General features: G+C 47.4%; 1 protein-coding gene across 7 annotated transcripts in view; it reads left to right on the plus strand.

The window, feature by feature from the left end:
* The window catches only part of NRF1 (nuclear respiratory factor 1), a 705,079-nt gene that overhangs the window by 677,998 nt on the left and 2,230 nt on the right, over positions 1 to 24,851 (plus strand). The gene's annotated exons all lie outside the window — the stretch shown is intronic.

Raw genomic sequence — 24,851 nt, forward strand, 5'->3', positions numbered from 1 at the left:
AAAAGCTCCTGGGGGGCCTATGGGAAGAAAATTCATTCCAATGCCATCCTCCGCCTAAGACAGGCCAATGCAGACGCCAGGCTTGCCGCGGTCAACCAAACACATTGGCGGAACATAGCAGACTTCCTTCCTGAGCTTCCGACACATTGTCAGCCAAGATTCAAGGCAGGCCTGGCTGAGGTGAAGATAGTGGCCCAGGATATCATGGAGTCAACTGTGGCACTCATCGAAACCGCAGGCAGGGTGATTTGGGTCGCCACTGACATGAGGAGAGCAGCTTGGCTGAAGGCACCTGAGTTTAACCTGGACGTGCAGGATCGCATTGTCGACCTGCCATTTGAGGGGGGAGACTTGTTTCATTCAACAACGGATGAGGAGTTTGATAATAAGAAAAATGTCTCCCAGACAGCGAAGTCCCTGTCGATGCTGCAGAATAGGTCACCCAGCCAGCACTGGCGTAATCTGCACAAATGATCAAATAAGGGGTTCTTCCAGTACCCTTCCCAGGCACCAGCCTCAGAAGGAAAAAAGTGTTGCTGCCATCCATAGCCACAGTTCTCTGGTGGGTCGTGGGCCCGTGGATTCTCAGTGGTTTCCTCTGGCTTCCGGCTCTCGATACCAAAATGTCCTCTTCCCCCACCCCCTCTCTCCCACAGATTGATTCAGCAACTCTTCTGGCGGAGATCCGCTCGCTCATGGCGAGTCAGGCGGTAGAGAAGTTTCCAGCCTCACTGTGAGCTATGGGCTTCTACTCCTGTATCTTATACAGAAAAAGAACCAGGCGGGCCTGAGTTTTACTGGGCCTTTCATCCTTGAACCTTTCCCTTCTCCTTCAAAAGTTCAAGATGGTTGCTCCAGCACTTCTCGCGTAGACACTGAGTGGGGGAGAATGGATGTGCTCTCTGGATCTGAAAGATACGTACTTGCACGTCCCGATTTGGGAGCCCAATCGTTCATTCCTCCGGTTCAAGATCATGGGCTTTCACTTCCAATACAAGGTTCTCCCTTTTGGCCTCAATTCAGCCAGAGGGTCTTTACAAGGTTAATGAATGCAGTAGCAGCCCTGCTCCGGGCGGAGGGCCGCCACATTTATCCATACCTCGATGACTGGCTCGTCCGAGCGGAGTCCCCCGCACAGCTGCCCCACTTGCTATACGAATTGGGGTTGGGGTTCTCAATCAACCTCAAGAAGTCCCAGTTACTTCCCACACAGTCCTTAACATTCCTGGAGCTAATTTGCGATACAAGGGTAGAGAAGATCTTCCCCTTGGAGTACAAGATCATGGCAATCAAGAAGGCCACAGGGCATTTTCTCAGCAGACGAGCAACCTCTGCGTGGTGGTACCAGCACCTACTCGGCATAATGGCGGCTTACCTCCTGGTGGTGCCACACAAAAGGCTCAAAATGAGGAGGCTGCAGCTCCATTTCTCAGCCTCCTGGAATCGGTAGACAGGCTCTGTCAGCTCCAGTCAACATATCACAACACCTTCACCAGGACCTGTCATTGTGGAGGGCAGACGGCAACCTGTTAGTGGGCAGGCCGTTCAGGCAGCCGCGCCCCAGAGCACACCATTACCACAGACTCATCCCTAGAGGGATGGGGCACTACCCTGGACAACGACCGTGTCCCTGGAGTCTGGTCACGGCAGGAACAACTGGAACACATCAACTGGCTTGAGATGATGGCCATCTGGCTGGCTCTCAAAGCAATCCTCCCCATTGTCAACCAGTATGTTTGCTTTCAGACAGAGCTCTATATGCATGTATTAAATCAACAGGCAGGGGGGTACCAGGTCTCCTCCCCTTTGCAGGCAGTCGATCGACATATTTGAGTGAGCACTGGTGAGCAAGATTTACTTGTCAGCAGTCCACCTCCCGGGGGAATCCATCTTGGAGGCGGACAGGCTCAGCAGGCTGGCGGTTGACAACTACAAGTGGCAGTTGAATGAGGATGTTCTGGGAGAGATCAGGTGGAGCCACCCTCAGGTGGACCTATTCACCACCAGGAGATGCCACCAGTTTGCGTTCCAGATGGGTCAAGGCAAGGGTTCTCTGGGGGACGTGTTGCAGATTCATTGTAACAACAGGAGCGCATACGCTTTTCCACCCACTCACTTGATTCACTGGGTCATCTGCAAGGTAAAGGAGTCACTGAGGCTTCGGCTCATCTGGATAGCGCTGTGGTGGCCAGTCAGACCTTGGTTCTCAGAACTCCTCCAGTCCCCCTTCCAGTGGGTCCAGCCCCCCTACTATCTCACTAGGGAGGCATCGTGGTTCACCCCGCTCCGCAGAAGTTAACCCTGGCAGCGTGGTTCCTGAACAAGTCGCCCTGAAACATCTGCACCGGTCACAGGACAACTTGACTGTTGAGGGGGCCAGAAGCAGCTCCACAAGGAGTCAGTACAAAAGCAAATGGACCAGGTTATGTCACTGGACCCAGATTGATCCACTGGCATGCTCACTGGACGATGTGTTATTTTTCTCCGCACATCTAGCTCACTCTGGGGTGCAGGTAGACACTTGTTGTATAGGGGCCTATAAGAACTCTGGCGATAACATCTTTTCCTCCTCCAATCCGATGGTCAAAAAGCACATGGCGGACCTGACCAGAATGTATCCCTCGGTCGAGTGCCCTTATCCGGTCTGGGACCTTAACGTGGTTCTAGCCTTTTGAGCCCATGGCGTCAGTGGATATCAGGCTGGTTACAATAAAGACTGCTCTTCTGGTTGACCTTACATCAGCACGCAGGATGAGTGAGATACAGGCGCTGGTGGCTTCAGAGCTGTATACCACTTTTCACTGGGATATGGTGGTGCTTAGGACGCACGCTTCATTTCTCCCCCTTAACAAGGAGATGGTACTTCCAACATTTTTAGTACTTCCAACTTTCTTAGCGGATCAAAAAGATGAGGCACAAAGTATTGCACTATCTGGATGTCAGGAGTGCTCTAAGATTTTACCTGGACAGGAAAAAGACCTTCTGTAAATGGGATGCTTTGTTCATCACTTTTGGTGGGTCAAAACGGGGCTGTCAAGCCCCCAAAGCTTCAATAGCGAGGATGATGGTGATGGCCATCAAGGAGGCATATGAGGAGCAGCACAGGTCTTTGCCAGCAAACGTGCACGCCTGCGCCATCAGAGCCAAGGCCACAGCTGTGGCCTTCCAGCGGCACGTCCATGACTATCGGCAAGGCGGCTACTTCATCGGCCTTTTGCAAACACTAATGCTTGGATGCCAGCGCCAGATCCGACGCAGCATTTGCCCAAGCCGTTTTGAAAGACTTGTTTTCTAAGAGGGGTACCTCTCCTCCCCAGTCCTGGATTCAGTTGTAATCGCCCATACAGTAAGGAGGCAAGGGGAAGGGATGTAGGAGTAATTGTTACTCACCGTAGTGACTAACATACACCTAGCCCATAGTCCCCTTCCTTCCAGATGTCCCACCATCCTCCCTCTTAATAAACCTGTGTCATTAAGCAATTATAACATTGTCAACGCATCAAAGGGGACTGAGGAGTGGCGCCGGTGGGTGGAGTCAGGGGAGCGCAGGCTCATGGGGCTGTGCCCCAGCGTGCATCTAGATTTAGAGGGGAAGACACCTTTTTCCAAGTGAAAAAGGTACTGTTTGCTGTCCCTAGCGAGGGACGCCCATACAGTATGAAGGAAAAGGGATGACTATGGGCTGGGAGTACGTTAGTCACTACGTTGAGTAACATATATCTCCAACACCCGATCGACCGCTCTGCATACTCTCACTTCAATCTTTCTGTAGAACCCAACAACCTACTAGGTCATGCTCAATTGGGCTGTCGGCCACGCCACGCAACAGAAACCACACTGATCTCGATCTGGGATGACCTCAAAGTCTCGTCCGACTCTGAAGGATGCGCTGCATTGGTTCTCCTTGATCTCTCAGCAACCTTTAACACCATTAACCCACTCGATCCTCCTTGACTGTCTAAACTCCCTAGGAATCCGAGACGCAGCACTCAACTGAATTGCCTAGTTTCTCAACAGGAAACAAATCACTTTCCTCCCCCCTTTTCTGTCCACTGCTCACCCTGTGAACATCGTGTGTACCCCAAGGCGATTGCCTTTAACCTCTCCTTTTCAAACTCTACATGACCCCCTGCCAGGGGTCATCCGCTTGCACAACCTCACCTGCTATAACTATGCTGATGACACCCCTATTATCCTGACCATCCCCAAAACGAGCTCCAGTTCACGACCCGACCTAGCAGCTTGCCTCAGAGATATAGACCTATGGGTGACAAGAAACCACCTCCTTCTGAACCCGGGCAAAACAGAGATTGTGGTGTGCGGCAACACAGCTCTACAGCCGCAACCACTCCATGGGCCCGCTTACTCGGCACCGCCCCCAAGCCTCCAGCACAGTAAAAAACCTTGGCTGGACATAGGACAAGGGCCTAACCCTGTCCCACCAGATCGATAATGAATCCAAATCATGTCAATACCACCTCAAGCTTCTGAGACACATCTTCTCTTCCCTCACCTCCCCCAACAGACTGGCGGCTATTATGTCCATTGTCATGTCCAGACTGGACTATGTGAACTCCATTACTTGGGTGCACTGGCCTACCAACTTAAACTCCAAAGAGTCCAAAACGCAGCTGCCAGACTCCTTGCTCTAGGACGAAGGGATCCCATCTGTCCTGCTCTCCGCACCCTTCACTGGCTCCCTATTGGATGAAGGGCCACTTTCAAAATCCTATGCATCACCCACCGAGCAGTGCACAAGGCCGGCCCGGCATACCTACAAGAGAAGATTATGCCCTCCCTCCCAGCACGCACCCCAAGGTCAAGCATGGTACTCCTGCTAGTGTTTCCAGCCTCCAATTCAGCCAGGATTGAAGGATCTGTCTACTCTACCTTGGTTCCAACACTGTGGAACTCGCTGCCTCCCCACAATCAAGACTACATAGCCTTCTGTAAAGCACTGAAAAACTGCCTTTTTCCTTGAACCGTGAAATGGACGCATAGGGCCACCAAACCCTACACCAATGGCCAGAATTCGGTTAGAACTCCATTATCTCGGAAAGTAGGAACAGTCTAGCCACGGAAGCCGGCTAATAAAGCATAACCACAGAAAAGTAGGCACAGTTGGGGCACGAAAGCTGGCTCAAGAGACCAGCAGGCTCTGGGCTAGGCAGCTGCAGGTTCACTGCATCCTGATACGACTACAATGCGCCAATAGCCCCCTTTGTGCCAACAGGTTGGCCATGCCCTGCAGCGCTCCCTATCCAACTGCCCCCGACTCCGAACCTAAGATTTGACGCCACTGTAAGCGTATGCCACCTGACCTAGACTCAGCCACCTGACCAGACTTGCCCCACGCTCCAAGAGCATGAGATGTGTCTTTGTATTTATCAGCCTGGAAACTAGAGCTCAACAGCACCCGTAACTAAGTGTAATGATTATCTTCCGATAAGGAAGCACTGCCTCCTGCACACCACTGCGCTCCTAGAGCGTAATTAGCTCCTCGGATGGCTAAATGTGGTTGGGCCCACTCCTGTCAAACTTTACCTATCTGACAATTAGCCCCCAGAGCCACTGTCGTGGCCCCAAACGCCCCCCCAAGTCAGCCTACCACATTTGACCCTGTTCATGTTAACCCTGTGCCAACCTCTGCCTGTCTGGGAATCTACGTGCAGAGCCACTGCTGCATAGGCTGCAGAGCCTGTTCCAGACACTGTGTTTGGGTCATGTCTTGTCGCCTATCGGGTACACATGGTGGTATATTCTCAGGTGGGGGCAACCCTGGCCTGCCTAGGAGAGAGGCTGGGAACTCCCACACCCAAGGCGCTATAGCAACTATGCTTAGTTGGACTCTCCTGAGAATTACGCAGTAACCACAGACGTGTCGGGGAATTATCCAGCCACCCGCCATGGACTATGACCAAAGACCCTGAAAATGGGCCCTCTGACCCCTACAACAGAGCCTCTGGAAGGGGGGCCGTCCAACCGGGCAAACGCAACATACGCCAAACCAGGCAGAGAATCTCTCTCGGAGACCCACTGCCGCGAACCACCAGGACAGACACAACCAGCTCATTGTGTTACGGAAAGTAGACTGGAACAGGGGCCTCCTACCAGTAAGCACAGACACTCACTCATACCAATATGCTAATTCTCCACTTTATACCAACAAACAATAGAACACAGTTATACCCCTCGATCAAATTCGGCGAAGCTGCTCACATACCTACACACACTGCTCCTTGAACACCTCAAAAATCTGTTAGAACGCAGTTGTACCATCCCATAAAATCGGCCTAGCTGCTCACATAATCTTACACATGCCACACAGCAGCCAGAATTCAGACTCTGGGGCCAACTACCTTGCTGCACACTATCCATTGATCTCTCTCAACCACTGCACTGCACCTAGGATTAGAATGCGGCCACTTCTGCGCAAACCGTACTGGCTGCACACATAACGAGTGCTCCCTAGCACTATATGCTACTCTACTCTCTGCTGATCTGGAGTACGGGCCCAAGGGCATTCAACCCACAGCGCTTTGAGATCATACCAATGATATATAAGGCGTTATACAAATACAGAATAACATAAACGATGCTTTGCACCCCACATAGATAGTAGGGAAGGAGGAGACCACTACTCCTGCTCAGACACCCAAGGAGGAGAATACACACTCCACATCACTATACATAGATCATTAGTATACAACACTATACTTGGTACATTAGAATACAACAGGGAGTGTGCTGTGCTAAAACCTACATTTACGTTAGGCGTAGGCCTCTCTCCCACTATACAGGACTATGAAATCTAGCTGCGTTTTAGGATTGTACTGAATTATTCAATTGTTTCGCAAATCCAGCTGTGAATGGTACTATACTCAATTCTTCTGTTAGGCGTGGGCCTCTCTCCCACTATAAAGGACTCTCAAATCTAGCCGTTTTTGCACCATGCAGGACTCCCAAAATCCAGGCATTTAACCATACTGTGAAGATTAGCTGCAAAACGTATAACCCACTAACCAAAAAGCTCAAACTTACTCCATACTTCACTGACTCAAAAAACTCACACAGCCACCTCTAGCACTGCAAGCTGCATGCACTTCACCTCACCGCAACAACACATAAACCGCACCAACAGCACACGAGAACTGAGATTGCTCCCGTACTCGCACCAAAGCTCATCACAGTGTATACCAAGATGAAGCTGCCAGCAGAACACTACTCTCAATTTCCTACTCCCTCTACTAACCCATCCCGCCTTCTCGTTTGCCGATCCACCAGAGCGCCTGGGGTGATGGTGCGCGGTACAAATACCTTTAACATTAAACATGACTATCCTAATGCAATCATTGTGGTCTACTAGTGTTGGTGGTGTAGAGTTTACATTGATAAGAGTCTACATTAGATTATTGCAAGCTTAACTTATTATCCTTGGTATTTCTGCTTCCAATGTGCACAGTTTGACTTTTTGTCCCTTAGAGAGGAGCTCTTGTGGAAGGGGGGAAAATGTGTTTACATTTCAGATTCCAGGAGCTCTGCTAAGGCGGTCCGAGATAAACCAGTTGTGGCGTATTTGAAAATCCTGTAAGCAAGAACACCAGCCATTGATCAAGCCAACATTTTCGGCTTTTGTTTGGTGAACTTGTGTTTTTCTTTAGTTTTTTTTTGTTTTTTTACCAGTTACCGTTGCATATTTCCAGAAAAAAAAACCTACAGCAAGGATTTATGATTTGCCAGATATTAGAATCTCATGCCATGTATTCCTATCTGGTACTCGCACCACATTTTAACAGGCATTCTTTTTTTATTGTTTCAAAAACACAAAGGAATCCAGGAAATTGCGCCCAATAGGGTAAGAAATGTATTTTATTTGTATTAGCCCCTCTATGATAACACGTGTTTCGGCCAAGTGGCCTTTTTCAAATCAGGGCTAGAACATAGATCATAAATCAACACCCAATCATTTAAGTATCATCACAAATGCCAATCAAGTTATCCATAGTATTCAGCAAAAGACACCCATATAGGATAGCAAACCAAGAAATGGGGGTTGGCATTGTGATGAATAAAACAATATAAGTAATGAATATATCGTAAAAATATAGTCATTGTAGCAAAAAATAATAAATATATGAACAAACAAACAAACAGGGTAAGGGCAAGAGAAAAACAACAAACAAACAAGACTAAAACATCTTATTACTTGTACAATCTTTAGATATAACCATGTAGTTTAGGGCTGTTCAGTAGCAGATAAATGGCTTACCCTCGTATCTTAATGTTGTATTGGGTTTAATCCCATATTAGAAGGTTCTGGTGCACAAACAAGGGTTCAAAAATATATAAAGACTCATCAGTTCCAATGTTAACTGCATTGTGATATATTATATATGCACCAAAATTCTTCAACATGTGTTTAAATGTCTGTGCGTTTATCTATTATCGCTAATTTCACGTGTGCTAAGTAGTCAGAATTTCTTTCTAATTTACTAAAACCGCCCATGCACTAAAAGTTGTTCAAACACTCATAAAGAAATCCCGGTCCTTCCCACAAACATCTTGTTTGTATTAGCCTGTAACCGCTTACCCTCCATACCGCCTGTTACAAATTCACAGATAGCACAAACACACAAAAGTATTCCACTCGTACCTTCCCGTGTATGTAAAAATAATCGTAACGAGAGAGTCCCTCAGTACACTCATAAATCCTTTCCTGAAAAATATACCAATGTTCCAGTGCGATATGAATAGCCGCAAACGCTCAAACACATAATCGTTACTTACATCGGTCATCCGCGTTGGCTGGTTCAGCGAAGTGAAACTTGCAGGCGCCATCTTGGGACTATTCGTTTTCCCTGTTCCCAAGGTGGTGATTCGCTCAATGCAACGCTACGTTTCGTTGCTAAGCAACCAATGCGAAGAGTCCTGCAAATACATTCTAATATTTACAAATACTTAGTACGTGTAGTTAATCCTTATAATCATTGTTTTGTCTGTACCATACAAATAACAAAATTAGTTGTTACAACTATTTTAAATGAAATAAATCGCTTGATCATCGACATGGCGCACTCAAAAACTGTCCAATGCTACTACACTTATGTACTGGCTACGAAATGCATGTTATGAAATATTAAGTGTATAAATAATTAATCACAACTTTAAAAATCTATTATTACTCACACTAATCACTCCAATATGTCTATGTTCCCATGAAATATGAAAAAACATGAATTAACCTATAAGAAAGATGCCATTTCCGAATCTAAATTTAAGCCTAATACAGTTGTATTAAAATAACAAATTAATTTCGCCTCTGCTTGATGTAATTCTTCAAGTCTGTCTCCACCCCTTTTGCCCATTGTGATATTTTGTAATCCAACAAATTTTATTCTTGATTTATCATCACACTGATGGATTTTTTGCCAGTGTGCTGAAAGCGGTAGGGTCACATCCTGACTACCAATTTTATACAGATGCTCTCGATTTCTTATCCTTAACTCTCTCATAGTGCTGCCTATATCTATCCTATTACACGTACATATAATAGCATACAGAACATACTTAGTTCTGCAATTCAATACTTGTTTAATCCTATAAAGTTTGCCATTAGGGCCTTCCAGTTCTTTAGTCTTATTCCATGCATATTGGCACATTGTACAATGACCACATTTCCTGAAGCCAGGTTCTTTCTTGGTAAACCAGGTGATCGTTTTATCTTTTTCCAAATCCGGTAGTAGCGACGGACAGATGATTGTTTTTAAGGAGCTAGCTTTTTTGAAAATAATAGACGGTCTGTCATCAATGAAATTACACAAATGTTCATCTAGATGAAGTAGGTGCCAATGTCTTTGTAGAATTTTCCTAATTAACTGATGATCTTCATTAAACTGAGTTATGAACATTACTTTCATCTGTTTAATCTTGGGGATTAAAGTATCATTCTGTTGTAGGTTCTTGGTTTTTTCAAACGCCTTTTGTAAACATTTCTTCGGATAACCTCTCATTATGAATCGTTTCCTCAAAAGTTGACATTCCTTTTTAAACTTCTGATCATCTTTACAATTTCTCCTAGCCCAAATGTACACCCCAAGAGGAATATTAAAAATTGTTGAGTGCTGGTGACAACTTTGTGCATGCAGTATTGAGTTCACTTCTGTTGGTTTACGAAATGTCCAAGTTTCTAGGCAGTCATTCTGAACATTGACCGTTAAATCCAAAAAGTTGATTTGTTTAGAATTATACTCTCCAGTAAACTCTATCTCAAATTTATTGTGGTTCAACCTATTGATACATTCAAAAAATGAGTTCTCTGATCCTTCCCAAATTATAAAAATATCTATGTATCTAATCCAAAATTGTCCGCAGTGACAACTTGGTCGATTAAGTACCCGGGCCATTATCTTCACTCAGGTTTGGTGCTCTGTCCCTAGTCCGACAACTGACTTGGTATCCAACCCCAGCCTCAACAGCCACTTGGACAGCAACTGCCTTCTGCCTCTTCTGAGGATAGATTCTTTGAAAAGTTCCAAATAATCATGCATGCAGACCCTATGAAACCTTATTTTAAGAAATGAATAAAGGAAATGATTCCCCAGGCCACTCCCACTTTTCTCATTCGTTCTGTTCAGCTCTCTGCTCCAGTACTTTACTGCAGACTTGAGCTCTTGAGGTGAACAGCCTGGACGAGAGCTACGTACTTTAGAGGACAACATCTTGGATATCCACTTGGAGGTTAATGGTGAAGAAGCCTGGCTCAGGGGCAACTCGTCTGTCTTGGAAGCAAGACAACACAGTGCAGCGCAGGTTCCAATCCAGATTCCGCGCTTATAAACCACTCGTTTTATTAAGCGCATTATAAAAGAAACATTATAATGGCCTATTCCATTCATCCTTTGATGACGAGCTGAACAAGAAAAAGCTTCCACCCTAAAAGCAAAATCACTTACAGTGCTCACTAAGGGACCTCGGAAGCCTTTTCAAGCATCCAGGCAGGACCGGTCTGATTTCAAAGCCAAAAGCTTTGGTAGGTTACGTGGCTACCACGAAAGAAAGGGCAGACAGCCCAATCGATCACCCCTTTCTCCAGCGTGGGGTCTTGCATGGATTCACATCTTCATGAATATTCCCCGTCAGACTGGGAATACTGAGAAAATGAAAGCAGTTTAGCTTTAAGCTAAAACTGATTTTCGCTTCTATATCTCGTCAGTGTCCTCTTGGGCCATAATGCCACAGCCAATGACACTGGTCCTCCTAAGCTCCACCCCTGGTGGCCATCTTCAGATATTTATTGCACGTTTCTCGTGGTGGGAGGCCCTGTTGGACTTCGAGGAGCAAAACACAACTTTTTGCTGTTGTATGCCTATTTTTGAGAGACTATGTCTCGATTCTTAATCTTCTTCAGTCATGTGACTACCGGTGCTGGGGACCTGTTGCAGAAAGAGATCCTTAATCCCTTGTCAGATCTCCAACCCGTAGCACCACAAACATAGGCTTGGGCCTTTGCTTCAACGCCATGGTGGACTCCACAAAGAAAAGTCTATTCAGGCCCTGTGAGAACTTCAGCCTGAAGAACATCTTCATTGAAGATCGGCACCTAAGGTGCATCTTTTGCCTACACCCTGATCACAATACGAATGGATGTTCGAGTTGCCAGGCCTTCTCCTCCAAGACATGTAAGGACCGCCATTGGCGGTTAGTAGCATGGATCAAGGAAGGGAAGGCCTCTGACGCAGCCTCTGGACATAGTTATTCCTCTTCCAGGGCCGGAAGGTCCAAAGAGCTTGCTCCCTCTGACAAAAAGAGGTTGAGGTCCTTTGAGGATGTTTCCCTGGCAAAGATCTAAAAGAAGGCAAAATCGTCACATGCGCGAACGCCTTCTTCGACTGTCGCTGTGGCTGCGGGACCTGGATCTGAGAGGACGGTCGCCATCATCGGCTCGTGTCGATGGTTACCCTTGCGGCAGGTGGGCTGGTTCCGTCACCAGAAAACCGTTGACACCATCGGCCAAAACACAAGGCCTCATCAAAGGGCAAGTTGTTCAACGACCCGTCATAGGTTTCGCAGTCATCGACACAAGCCTGCAGTACAGTTGCCCCATCATCGACCGTCTCATCGTTGTTGGCCTCGTCTGCGAAGACTATTGTTTCTTCCACAGCTCCGAGGGGCTCGACGACGACTGTCACCATAGCCACAACGACGGATACAAGGCCCAGGGTATCCTTACCAACTAGACCCTCCGTCTGGGGTTCCAGCGGTGGTCCCGTCTACAACGGCACCATTTCTGGTTCCGCTGGCTGCAATCATCGACTCTTTGCTGAAGAGCTCAGATTTGGTGAGGGACATGCCTCCACCAAGGCCACACCACTTTTCACCTTGGCCCCTCTGGCATCCCTCAGGAGTCGCCAGCACACTACACAAGTTCAGAGGAGGACCTGCCCAAAGGTTTATTCTGACCAGGAGGGTGGTCAAGAGGAGCCTGACCCCATAATGCCAATGCCTCGACAAGCGCCTCAATTTCTTCAGCCTTCTTTGCGTTTTAGCCCTTCTCTTCTGGGCTCCGCTCCTGCGCCAAGGGACATGTCTTTTGACATCTTGCCCACCTTGCACACACTGGTGGCTGATATCCAGCAGAGACTACCCACTGCTCCCATTCCCGGCCAGCAAAGAGTCCTCTGAGGCCTTCTCGGGCTCATCCAGTGCGCCTTATCCGGCCCCTGCTAGTGCTTGTCCATTTCCGGCTCCACTGCCCCCTGTGGTGGAGGAAATTGCACAGACTGATACTGACACAACAGGTACTCATGGCATGGATGACTGATGATTATGTTCCTGCTGATGGGGAACCTCCAGACGTCTATGCACCCTTCACGGCTTCACGAGCGTACAGGTCCTTCCATTCCAAAAATGTTTAACTTAGTGCTGGAGGAGACAACGGGATTCCTCCAGGAAAACCATTGTTTCAGTTCCCCTTTTGGATGACATTTGGGATGATGGCCTGTTGGTTATGAAGGCCCCTAATACCACTCTTACGAAAAGGGACCGCCTTGAAAAGAAGCAGCAGGTTCTGGACTCGGCCCCTAACTGCCTCAGATCTCAGCACTCGCCAGACTATGTGGTCTCGGCCGCCGCTAGGAAGTGTTCCTCCAACCAGTCCTTATCTATGGTCCGTCCGAACCAGGAGGGTAAATTTGGTTGCAGCAGGGAAGCACATCACTACAGCAGCATCCAGGATAAAGTCTGCCACCGTCCTCGCCATTCTCTCATGGTACGACAGGGAGTTGTGGTATAAATTGGGGCCCATTCTGGACTTCCTCCCGGATGATAAGAAAGCAAAGGCCCTGGCTCTCTGTTCCAGGAACGTGGGGTGGCCTCTGGGCACGCCATCACCATCACACTTGACATCGTGGATTCCGGCTTTTGCCAGATGGGCAATGGTGAGGCTCTCTGTAGCCAGGGTTGGCGTAAAGCCACCAACTTCTGCATGGACGTGCAGAAGAAGGTAGTCCATATGTGTTTCAGCGGCGACAACCCCTTTGGAAAGGCAGTCAACGAGATTCTCCAGGCCATAAGGACCGACACTGAGACAGCGCATTAGTTGGGCACCTGCAGAGGAGGCATTCATTTTGTTGCACTAAGGGGAGAATCTCAAGGTCGTCCAAAGGTTTTACCTCCCCCTTTCGTCAGCCCTCCTGTTTAACCACCCAGGAGGCTTATAGGGGATGCTCCCAGACCTATGGAAGTGGAAGCCAGCGTCGTCGTCCACCAGCCAGGATGCAGACGCCGGAGCAGGCCGGAACCGGCTCAGGACCAGCGCCCCCCTCTTCTGCACACCAGTGGGAGGCTGGTTATGACCGTTTGTCGATCAGTAGCGAAAGATCTCCACAGACAAATCGGTGCTTGACGTCCTTCAGCAGGGGCACTCTCTGGAATTCCCGAACAAATGCCCTTACATTCCTCCTGTTGCGTGAAAAGAGCTGCACGTGGCACAGCTGGTAAAGGAGGTTCAGACCATGCTAAGCAAAGGGGCGATAGAAGGAAGAAGTCAGGCGAGTGGAGACCCATTCTAGACTTGCAACGCCTCATCAAGTTCCTGAAATGCCATACGTTCCCAATGGTCATGTGCAGCACTTGCTTGACCAACTTAAGGAAGGAGATTTCCTGGCGACCCTCGACTGGGAGGATGCCTACTTCCACATCCCCATTCATTGAAAACACCGGAAATGCCTACATTTTGTCGATCAGGGGTGTCATTACCAGTTCAAGGCCCTGCCCTTTGGTCTGAAATCGTCCCAGAGGGTGTTCACCAAATGCTTGGCCCTGGTGCTTTGCAGACTGCGCACAGACTATCGACAGGGCACACAGGGCCAGCGCCTCCGGCGGGGGACCCAGATCTTTTCTGGTGAGATTTCACTATTTCACTGAGAAGAAATAAATCCTGGAACTCGCTCGGAGGAAGGGCCCGATCAGCTGGAAGAATTCACAAATCTCGATCTATCAGGACTTGTCAGCCCTCACATCGGCAAGGTGCCGGTTGTGTGTTCCCCTGACGAAAATGCTCCAATCCAAGGGTGTAAGATATCGGTGGGGATATCCCTTTTCGCTGTCATTTGAATTGGAGGGCTACAAATATGCGCTGGTCACAGAGGACGATATAGTCTCCCAGGAGCTCCTGGGTGACCCCAGTGCGGACCCGCCCCAGGCTGATCGAGAGAGTCTGCTGACCGGGCCCCAAAAATCCAATGATCTTCCAGAGAGGTGCCGAGTTCGGGGCCACAGAAAATTTAGAAGGATTGCCCTGGCCTCGCCTAGAGCCTCTAATGACTGACTATGGTCTTCTCTCCGCTTGAACTACTTGCTTTGGTGGGGTTATGGAAGCGCTGGTTTGTATAACAGAAGTGCTGCGCTGAGTCTGTCGATTTCCACCTCATTTGAGTCATGCAAGTAGGGGCAACGGAATTCTGTTTGTTTCTTTGCCTCTGGTTTCTCCCGGGAGGGGGAGGGGGCAAATGACAAGGCCAGCTGATCTTGGTGGTGGGGGAGGAGGGTGCTCTCAATAGTTCTGTGGAGGTTTATAGACCCGGATGGGGGTGGCACTGGTGGCCTGGCCTCTGGGGCTGAGCTGGATTTTGTTTCTGGGTTGTTTGGTGTTGGGGTAATTTTTGGCTGTCAGGCCGCAGTTGGTGTTTTAAGGGTACAGGTTCCATTATACTTTCTCAGGTTTCCTGGAAGCAAGCTCGGGAGATGGATACTACGCACCCCCCAGGCGGGGCTGTGGGAAATTCTCTTCTTCCCAATGGGTGACACAAATCACACACTGACGTTGTGCTCATTAAATGCTCGAGGGCTAAACTCGCCTACCAAGAGATCGATGGCAATTAGGGAGCTTAATAGATTGCAGTTGCATTTCCTCTTTCTTTAGGATACGCATTGGGTAAAGGGGAAAGAGCCGACCCTTGGAGTCAAATCCATACAGCACACATTTCACGCTTCCTACGTATCGAAGAAGCATGGGGTCGCACTGCTGGTGTCCTCCAGAGCTCACTTTCATTGAAAGCCCTGCGTACTGACCCCGATGGCCCTTATATTATGGTTAAGGGCGAGGTGAGGTGTAGTATGGTTAATACAATTTCTCTCTAGGCTCCAAATGAGGCCCAGGATCGCTTCTGGGAATACATGAAAATGACAATTCTGTCTTTCACGGAAGGTACTTTGTTGGTTGGTGGCGACTTTAATATGGTCCTTCACCCGGAATGCGATAGCTCAGCAAACACACACACGGATTCGCGGGCACAGCGGAGGATGGCTGCCACTTTCCAGAGGGTCAATGGATGACCTTGGTCTGTCACACACGATAAAACAGGGTCACACCCCACTCTTTACATTTTTCTCTAAACCTCACGTAACTTTCTCTAGGATAGACTACATCCTGGTGGACGCCTCACTCTGCGACCACATAACTGACTTCACTGTTGAGTCCGTCCCATGGTCCGACCACGACTTGGTCAGGATCCGCATGGGGAGTCCCCCCTCGGCCCTTCCATAGCTCCTGCTGGTCATGTAACAACCTCCTTCTGCAGGACAAAGATCTCGCCCAGGCCCTCTTAGCTGTCATAAAGGAGTATTTTGCACTTAATGATGATGGGGAAGTGGGCGTAATGGGGGTCTGTGATGCGTTCAAGGCTACTATAAGGGGGGTCCTTATGGGTATGGCTCCAAGGAAGAAGAAAAAGAGAAAATGAGGAGATAAAGTTGCGGGAGAAGATGCAGGCTATCCAACTAGGGGGTAAGTTAAAATCCCAAATGCTCCCGGGCAAGTGGGCGGAGCTTCAGCAGCTTAAGGCAAAGCTAGCAGCCCTTCTTGTAGGTCAGACAGAAAGGAAGCTGGCCTTTCTAAAACAGAGGTAAATGGAGAAGGGGGAGAAGGCAGATAAAATTCTTGCTTGGAGGTTGAGGGAACTTGGAAATAGCAGGCGGATCGATACTCTGCTCTTCTGAGGGAGAGACTTGCCCAAGTGATCTCTCGATAGGGGAACCGTTCCACCAGTATTATGAAGGTCTGTACTCAACAGAGTACCTGGGAGATGGTACAGATGTTGACTGCTTCCTAGACTCTCTGCCCATCCCACGCCTCTCCCCCCGACAAGGCCGACTTTCTAGAATCCCCCATCACAACCCAGGAGGTAATTGACACAATTGGTTCCCCGAAATTTGGCACCACTCTGGGAGACGACGGCTTTACGGTGCATTTTTATAAATCCTTTCGCTCCACCCGTTTATGTCCAGGCAAGGTGCTGATAATGTTAGGAAAACCCTCTACCTTATGCATGAGGTTTTAACCCAGGATTCAGAGGCCTACCTCCTTGCTTTGAACTCGGAAAAGGCCTTTGATCAGGTCGAATGGCTCTATAATGGGTAAGGTCCTTCAAAAAATGGGCCTAGGAGATGGGTTCTGTAAGTGGGTTGCAACACTGTATAAAGGCCTGTCAGTGAGGCCTCACTAAATGGCATAGTATCGGCCCCCCTACATCTTTCTAGAGGCACTTGACAGGGTTGGCCTCTCTCCCCTTCTATACGCATTGGAGATGGAACCCTATCGCCATTCGATCAGACTCTGGAATCTCGAGTGAGCTGCAGGGATCTTGAGTTCAAATTGTCACACTTTGCTGATGACATTTTAGTTTATTTAACCAATCGCTGGGGCTCCCCCAAAGCTCTGGTTGAGTTGATTCATACCTTTGGGATCTTTTCTGGCCTCAAGATTAACCTAGCCAAATCGAGCATAATGACCATGGCAAAGGGAGACTGCTAAACTGGGTGGAAAACTCAATTGGACGGGATCAGAGTGGAGAACAAGAGCACCCAATACCTGGGAGTTGTCATCCCAAGAGATTTAGAGGTTATGTTTGAGCTGAACTTCTCCCCGCCCTTCCTATTCTTGCTAAGATAAGTGGTGATCTTCAACGGTGGGCTCCTCATGCTCTCGTGGTTCGGCTGCATGGTCACGATTAAAATGAATGTCTTGCCCCGACTTCTCTACCTTTTCTCAACTCTTCACATTCTTATTCCAGAATCCTTTTTGCGACATTAAACACTAGGGTTCAACACTTTATTTGGAAGGGGGAAAAGCCAAGAATTAAACACTCAGTTTTAACCTTACCAAAATCTTTTGGTGGTTTTGGACTCCCTGGCTTTAAGTTGTATCACAAGGCGGCCCAACTTAGAGTGGTCCTCTAGCTCCTGAGGGACGATATGGGCACGTATTGCACTTACATGGAGGACACTCAGACCCATCCTAGGAAAGTCTGTGACCTTCTGTGGTCGCCTGCTAGGTCCCGCCCCTCCCGACTCAGGACTCACCCAACCCTGACAGTACTATGGGCCTCCTGGCAAAGTGATGAGGACAATATAATTCTGTCCTCGTGGCCATCCCCCTTGACTTCCGTGTGGCGTTCTCCTTTCAGCCTAGGGACCAGAGCCTTCCGTGATACCCAGTCGTGGTCGGATATGGGCTTCGAGAGAGCTGCCCAACTGTTCTGCCGAAGCTCATTCATTGAATATGACCAACTTTCCATAGCTATGGGAGACCATCCACCCACTGTATTTGAATACCTACACCTTAAAGGGATCTTTACCAACCCAAGGTGGTGTGAGGACTTGGCCCGCCCCCTTAAACCCTTTGTAAAGCTTGGAGATGATTTTCTCAAAGTTCTAGTCACAGCAAATCTAGAGGGTAGGCAGTCCTTTAGACTCATTTGGGAGTAGAGGTTTGGGATGGTTCTTGAGGAGGCAACCTGGGGGGTAATTTTTGGATCTCTTCTCAGGGTCTTTGTACACCTCAGCAATGGAGCATAATTTCAAGATGTTGCACTCCTGGCATTACCCCCCCTACCGCCCTGTCAGACTCTCTAAGATGTTCAGGGGCACGTCCCCCTTTTGCCCATGGGAATGCATGCAACGGGGAACCTGGTATTGTATGTGGTGGGAGTGTTCAGCGGTCCAGGTTTACTGGTCAGAGTTACTGAGTTGGATTAAAGAAATTATGGGTATCGCCCAGTCCTTGCACCCCCTGGAAATCCTTTTGGGCACACCAACACCAGAGTCTGATGAGGGCTCTTTTCCAAAGGTGGTTGATGCGATGTTGAAAGTCAGAAGACTGGCCCTCACCCAAAAGTGGAAGGAAGCGGCTACTCCCTCCAAAGCGAAGTTGTGGACCATTTTTACATGTGAAAAACTGTCAGCAGTAATGAACAGCAAAATGGCTTCCTTTCTGTCAGACTGGTCCTCTGTTCTTTTGAGCGAGGAATGTATGAGACTCCAACTCCCATATGCTGTGGGAGCCACACAGGCTCTTCCTCCCTCAGCAGGAACTTAGTAATTGCCTGGGCTACTATAGCTGATGTCATTACGTCAATTGTACAGCATTGGCTTGACCCATGAGTGATTTGTTAATTGTACGGTTTTTTTTTGTACCCACTTTGTGTTTGGTCCTGATAGCACTGTGTTTGGGGGGAGGGGAGGGAGGTGGTGGGCATTGAGGTATTAAAGTTTAGCATTGTTGAATTGGGTTCCTCCTAACTTTGTTTGTTCCTGATGTCCATTGTATGTGTAAAGATGCTTAATAAAAACAATGTGAAAAAAGAAGATTCTAGCCAGTGTTTTACGGTGTGGTGCCAGCCACAGAAGATTTCTCTACTGCACGTGGCAGGTCCATAGCTTCTCCTGTGCCTGCTATCATTGGCCAAGGCAGGCCTTACCCACGCATCTGTCAAAGTACACCTGGCCGCCATATCCTGGTACACCCATGCTCCAGGCAAGCTCTTGCTGTGGTCGCACAGGCTGGATAAGGAGTTCCTCCAGAGCCTCTTCAGAATATTCCCTCCAGTGAAGGCTCCTGCCCATGCGTGGGTACTAAATGTGGTCCTGCTGAAACTGATGGGGCCTCCGTTTGAACCTATGCATCCGGCCTCTTTGAAGCTTCTGTCATGGAAGACTGCCTTTCTGGTGGTGGGCAATTCCACCATGCGAGACAGAGAACTGCAGACTCTCCTGTAAACCTCCATATTTGACGTTCCATGCAGCTAAGGTGGTTCTGCAAACTCATCCTACCTTTATGCTGAAGGTACCATCTGACTTTCATCTGAACAAGCCTTTGGTTCTGTCAGTTTTCTTCACGAATCCTTCTTTGCCTGCTGAAAAATCATTGGATTTGCTGGACATTGCACGTGCCCTGAAAGTCTGTTGCACACACAAAGGACTTTCGAAAGACTTCGCAACTTTTCATCAATTTTGTACCCGTCAGACAAGGGAAAGCCCCTTCTAAGCCTTCCATTTCCAGTTTGCTCTCTGCCTATATCATGCATTGCCACTGGCTGCCAGCAAACTGCTTCCAGGCCAGCCGAGAGCTAATTGTACCAGAGCCATCTTAGCGACAACAGTATTTCTCTCTGGTATCCCCCTGCTCGACATCTGCAGGGCTGCTACATGGAGGTCTACCCACACCTTCACAAGATTCTACTGTATCGACATGGATTCCAGGGAGGAGTCCTGTGTTGGCCAAGCAGTGCTACGCAACGAGTTTGTTTGAGGTGAATCTGTTCCAGGTATATGTGTATTGCTTCTGTGAGCCTTGTCACCTCCTGTGGTTGTGTATAGGTACTGCTGTGTAATCGTATTCATGAGCATGTGAACCCATGCAAGACCCCATGCTGGAGAAGGGACAAGTTACTTACTGACAAGTTACTTAACTGTAACTCTTGTTCTCCAGCAAGGCTCTTGAATGGATTCACATGCAAACCCTCCCTCCTTCCCCTCTCTGGCTCTTCTTAGTTCATACTGCCACTTAACGTGCATGACCAAATCTGAAAATGCCCACCAGGGGTGGAGCTTAGAAGGACAAGTGTCATTGGCTGGGGCAGTATGGCCCAAGAAGACACTGATGGGCTATAGAAGTGACACGCAGTTTTAGCTTAACACTAAACTGCTTTAATTTTACCAAGAATTCTCAGCATGACTACTGGGAATATTCACGAGCATGTGAATCCTTGCAAGACTCGTACTGGAGAACAAGAGTTACAGGTATGTAACTTGTCCATTCTCAGTGAAGAAAGCAGCAGAGAACTGCAAATATGGGATTCCTTTCTCCCTCCACCACTGCATCCTCAGAAGCCAAGAAACAATTAAATATCTGTCTGGATACATTCCTCCCCAGTATGAGGCAGAATCTCAGATTTCCTCAAGCCTTTTGGCGTACCATCTCACAGGATTCATGGACACAATCGGTAGTCTCCAGCGGTACCGGTTACCCATCACCCACTTAATTCTTCTTCCCCTCCTCTCTTTCAGCTAGGTTCTCCCACTCTTTTCAAGAGATTTCCAACCTTCAAGGGGGTTCACTGCTTTTACTCTCGCCTGCTGACCGTTCCCAAGGAAAAACGAGACGGGTCTGCGAACGGTTTTGGATATGTCCTTCCTAAATCTTTCCCTCCCACTAGAGATGGTCACGCCCGTACATATTCACAATGCACTAAACCATAGCGACTGACTGTGTGCATTGGTTCTGAAGCGAGCTTATCACCATGTTCCAATCTATTCTGCGCACAAGAAGTTTCTAAGGTTCTCTCTCTCTGGTACCATTATCAATACTGAGTTCTTCCTTTCGTTCTCAGCGCAACTCCCAAAGTTTAAAAAATGTATGAGCCCCATAGCTTTATTTATACCCCTATTTGGATGACTGGCTAGTCTGCGTGGAATCATACCAGCAGGCGTCGGGAGCACTTCAGCGATTGCTAGATTTGCGTTTCAGGCCCGGACTGTCAGTCAATCACAAGTCTTGCCTGCATCCGACACACGCCATCACCCTCATAGAATTCAGATGGCACTCCAGTGCGGGCAGTTTTTTTTTCCCTCACAGAGCAGGAAATTCGGGGTATAAAGAATTCCATTGCTCACTTTCTCGGTCGCAGTGTCATATTGGTGTGGTGGTTTCAGCACCTCCTAGGCCTGATGACAGAATTCATCTTGGCTCTCCTTTTGTCTCATCTCAAGGCGTGGAAAATCCAGGTACTTTAGAAATTCAAAGGTGTGGCTAACTGCACTCTAATTTTGATAGCTTCCACCTGCCCATCAAAGATTTGGTACTCGGACCTGTTTCTGCTCTGCGCTCACGGGCCATGGATTTTGCTGGTGATGCAGTATCTCCTTTCGCAACATGAGGACGAGTTTTGAATTCCTCCCCAACCTCTCTGAATTTAGCTACCTGAACAGTCCATCTTTGCTGGATTAGGCATTTAAGATCAGTCCTACCATCATACAGGCTGCCAGAAAGCATTCTACCAGGTCACAATATTAGAGTAAGTGGACTCTGTTCTGTCTCTGGATGTTGGAGCATTCATTTAACCCTCTTCATCCTTCATTGGTTAACATCCTCTCATTGCTATCTCATCTGGCTTCAACTGGCATTAATATACACTCTAGTCGCACATACCTATCTGCTATAAGAGCTTATGCCAGTTCTCTGGAACTCTGTATATCCATGTCAAACCCTGATATAAAGAGACGCTTCGAGGGATTGCGCCATATTTACCCACCGGTGGCTAAGCCTCACCTGATATTGGATCTCAATGTTCTATTGGCAGCATTTTCACATAAGCCATTCAAACTCATGTCGGCAGCAGATATAAATCTGGGTTCTTGGAAAGCAGCATTTTTAGTGCCCATTACTTGCACTAGATGAATTAGCGAGATTCAAGCTCTTTCTGTGGCAGAGCCATATACTATATTTTACTGGGATAAAGAGGTGCTAAGAACTCACCCTAAATTGTTATCTAGGATAGTGTTGGCTTTTCACTTGAACCAAGAGATAATCTTGCCTGCGTAGTTTCCATTGCCGCAAACAGATGTGGAAAATGTTTTGCATACACTTCATGTTGCGGCGGGCACTTACATTTTATTTTGACCGATTCAAAGCTTACAGAAAGTCAGATAGCTTGATTGTGTCCTTCAGCTGTCAGCAGGCCGTCCTTCAGGCATCAAAGGCTACAATAGCAAGATGAATTGTCTCCTGTATTAGAAAGCGTACAAAGTACCCAAAAAATCAGTATCCAAGGGCTTGCACACTGATGCAGTCAGAGCCAAGGCTACAGATTTTGCATTCATATGGGATGTTATCATTAAAGCAGCAACTTGTTCTTCACAGTCTGCTTTTTGCAAATACAACTGTATGGACACTTCAGAGCTGATGCCAGGTTTGGGCAGGCAGTTATACAGAACCTGTTTTCCTAGTTTGCCAGCCTCACAAGTGGATTAGTACTATGTAATCTTCCATAAGTATGGAAGAAAAGGGACAGGACGTAAGAGTAAGAAAGTTATTCACCGTAGTGACTTTTGTACTTAGTTGATAGTCCCCTTACCTCACTTGCACCCCGCCCATCGTCCCACATTAATTAGGCTAAGTGGCCCGTCCAGCGGATGCAAAGACTGACGGGTGTTGCCGGTAATTGAAGTTAGCAGGACTAGCCACACCCATGCTGTAGAGTCTACCGTGAAACCTATCTTTAAAGGAAATGTACTTTTATGCTGTGCAAAAGTGTTCAGGTTCCATCCCCACAGGACGGACTCCCCATAAAAATGGAGGATCAAGGACTATGGACTAAGGGTATCGAAGTCACTAGGGTGAGTAATTTTTTCTTTTTTTTTGCACACCAAATGCTTGCTTCCCCTTTTTAAGCCATTGGAATTCTGTTTGTCGGACAAAAGCCTGAATCCTGTTCCGACATGGGGTCATCAGTATCACTTTTTGCACATGCAGAACAGTGGTGGTGGTGGTGAATCTATTGACAGTTTAGGGAAAACTTGTGGGGCATCTATGTAACGCATGTTTCTACTGAGGCCTCGAACTCTGTTCAGCCACTCTATAATTCTTTGTTGGCAAAACTGATTTTGGAGTCTGTTTTTCACCTGGTCTTGTCTGGTTACAATAATAGCAACATAGTTAATTCATAAATGAGGTATAGATCCCACATAACATATAGATCAATCATTGTATTGCTTGCGTTTAGAACAGCCTTGTGTAATTTTATGGCGACTGGTGATCACATATTGCTAATTATCTGAAGGGAGCTGGAGAACGGTTTTGACCGAACACTGGATGGTGTTGCTGTCGGTGTCCCAGTCACATTACTCCAGTTATTTTATAGCCTAATCCTGACTAGAAAAATTAAGATCTGTCTTGAATTCTCGTGGTTGCTCAGTGAGTCACGAATGTGCCTTTTCGCCGCTATCTGAAATGACTGCTAATTGATAGTCATTTTCTACAATATGTTCGCTGCATCCTAGTGAAAAGGTGATCAAGTGTGTGTGTGTGTGTTACTACAAAAAGAAAAAACGAGGCGCTTCATTTCATAATGCATGACTTATTTCCCTCGGTTTTAAATGACAATACCAACGACGCTTTCCAAATACATTTCAAAGCTCCATGCCGATTCCTTGCAAGAAATTGCATCTTTTGTGGAGGGTGCGGGGGTTCTATTTACACAATGTTTTAACATGTTGAGTGTCCGTTTTTTAAATAAACTGCACTCTGTAAACGTGATGCCCACTTGTGCCTCTCAAATTTACCTTTCCCCAGTCCGAGGAATCGTCTCTGCCACATTACCTTGCTTAGAGACTCCTTAAATGATGCTGACTCTGCAGTTGTGGAAAAGGATCCTCTCATTGCATTCCTGAACGAGCTGATCTCAAACTCGAGGTCTTCCTGTCTAGCCTTGTACCAATGCTTCTGCTGTTAAATCAATTTAATTTCCTGGGTTTTCGATGAAGACAGTTTAACACTTAGTATCCGGACAAGGAGGCAGCCTTCTATTTGCAGACTGAGGACCGAGTAAACTAAGCATGTGACTAAGCAGGAAAGTTATGCCTGAACACAGACCTCTAGTTCTATGCCAAAACAATAAAGCGTCTTTCAATCAAATTTTAAACCAAACAATTATACATGCTGGCCTGTTCCTAGATGAGAGAGAAGTGTTTATAAAAGGAATTTTGAAACCAATCTCAGCCCATACAGTGGGGCAAAGACGTCCCACTCCCTACTTTATTTTTCCCGCAAAGGTGGTTCCCAATGTCTCGTAATCCCTTTTCTATTAGGACAACACTTTTTTTCAAAGATCACATACTTTCTTCACACAACACCCATGCTACTGATTCATATATTCTGAGAATAATATACTCCTTGGCCAAAGCCATCAGTTTCTTAAAGGCTGCCAATTCTTTTCTTAGGTTATGTCTATACCATCTAAGGGATTCCCAAAACGAATCAAACATGAAACGCCTGTTCTTGACCACCTAGTATTATC

Source organism: Ambystoma mexicanum, chromosome 12, assembly GCF_040938575.1.
Source record: "Ambystoma mexicanum isolate Mex_15411 chromosome 12, UKY_AmexF1_1, whole genome shotgun sequence".
NCBI classification, from domain to species: Eukaryota; Metazoa; Chordata; class Amphibia; order Caudata; family Ambystomatidae; genus Ambystoma; species Ambystoma mexicanum.